The following is a 1,775-nucleotide window of genomic DNA, read 5'->3' on the forward strand; positions in this document are numbered from 1 at the left end:
CTTTTCAGGAAACTTTTGAATGGAGCGCATCATTGGTGCGCTCCGAAGTGTGCTCCAAAGCTCTCTCCAGCTGCGTGCACCTGCCCCGGCCGCGCACCCGGCCCCGCCCAGCTTCGCTCACCTGTCCCGGGCGTCTGGTGCGGAACCTTAGAGTAAGAAACATCACCGTGCACCTTGGCCAACGTGCGCGACTCGACCGAGCGCGCACTGGCCGAGGTGCACACCGATTTCACCTGGGTGCGCGCGCAGCACCTCGGGCGCACCGGGGTGCGCGCACAACGCCCGGGTTGCACCGTGGCCTGTGTGCTCGGGGCGCCTCGGGTGCGCGCTCGGTGTCGCCCCCCGCGCGCGCGGTAGTGCGGGCAGCGCACCCCGGCCCGGCCCGGCCCCGACGAGAACGCAAACGGGCAAAAGGTTTATTCAAATAGCATTGCGACGCCCGGCGAAAAACTAAAAAAGGGTGCAACACCGGGACTTCCCGGGAGGTCACCCATCCCAGTACTACTCCGGCCCAAGCGCGCTTAACTGCGGAGTTCTGATGGGATCCGGTGCACTAACGCTGGTATGATCGCACCCGTTATGAGCTTGTCGCAGTGTGTACTTAGCAAACCGCGACCCACGTGCGAATCCACCCCGGCCACCCACCCCCGTCGAGGTGCACACCCTCCCTCGCGAAGTGCGCCCCGTTCGCCAAGTGTGAGCCCTGCCCGGGTGCGCGCACCTTGCTAGGGCGTCGGGTGTGCACCCGGCCCGGCCTACGTGCGTGCACCTGGAGGGGGCGTCGTGTGCGTGCAGTGTCCCGTCTGCAACGCGGTGCCCACACACCACCTCGGGCGCAACGACCTGCGCTCACATGTGGGCCGAGTGCACCTTGGTGCATGTTCGGGGCGCCTCGGGTGCACGCTCGATCTTGCCCCGGTGCACCAAGGCGCTCGGTTTGCCCCGGGTGCGCACTTGGTGCAAGGTGGGCACCCAAAATAGGGATCAAGCACCAAAACACAAGTTTCGGGATGCAAAATGGGACCCAAGGACCACAAATGCGTTCCAAGACCCATGATGGGTCCACGAGAACAAAAATGTGTTCCGAGACTTAATAAACAAATATTGGGTTTTAGGAGAAGAAACATGCTCTGATGCCCAAAACGAGAATCGACCCCGAAAAGGCCACAGGCCAAAAGTGGGATGCGAGACAAAAAAAAATGGGACCCGAGGACCAAAATTGGGTTCCCAGGTCGAAGACAGGGCAACCGGACAAGAAACGACCTCTAAGGCTCGAAATGAGTCCCGACGACTAAAACTTGACAAGAAGCACCCATCAGGCACCCAACTCGACACCCATGGGATGCCGACCCACCCGGGCTTCCACCTAGCACACCTTGGCACCCACCCACCCTCGCACCCAACCTCGCACCCAACTTAGCACCTTTGAACCCACATTGGCACTCACCCTGACCCTGGCACCTTGGAACCCACATTGGCACTCACCTTGACCCTGGCACCCACCTTTGCACTCACCTTGGGACCCACCCTGGCTCCCACCTCGGCACCCACCCAGACACCCACCTTGGTTCCTTGGCACCCACCTTGGATCCTTGGCACCCACCCCGACACCCACCTTGGCACGCAACTTGGCTACTTGCCACCCACCTTGGCTCCTTGACGCCCACCCCGACAACCACCCCGTGACCTACCCTGGCTAGGGTTGGTGCACACCCACCCTGGTGCCCACCTTGGCACCCACCCTATGACCCACCTTGGCACGCACCTTAGTACCC

The 1,775-nt window shown here is 62.2% G+C and overlaps 1 non-coding gene across 1 annotated transcript; it reads right to left on the minus strand.

Annotated features, from left to right (window-relative positions):
* Positions 1-457: 457 nt before the first annotated feature.
* LOC131860803 (5S ribosomal RNA) lies at positions 458-576 on the minus strand. The gene has a single exon (XR_009359896.1). It is a non-coding gene; the product is annotated as a 5S ribosomal RNA (ribosomal RNA).
* Between the last annotated feature and the right edge of the window lie 1,199 nt (positions 577-1,775).

This window comes from Cryptomeria japonica, unplaced genomic scaffold, assembly GCF_030272615.1.
Source record: "Cryptomeria japonica unplaced genomic scaffold, Sugi_1.0 HiC_scaffold_15, whole genome shotgun sequence".
Taxonomy (NCBI): Eukaryota; Viridiplantae; Streptophyta; class Pinopsida; order Cupressales; family Cupressaceae; genus Cryptomeria; species Cryptomeria japonica.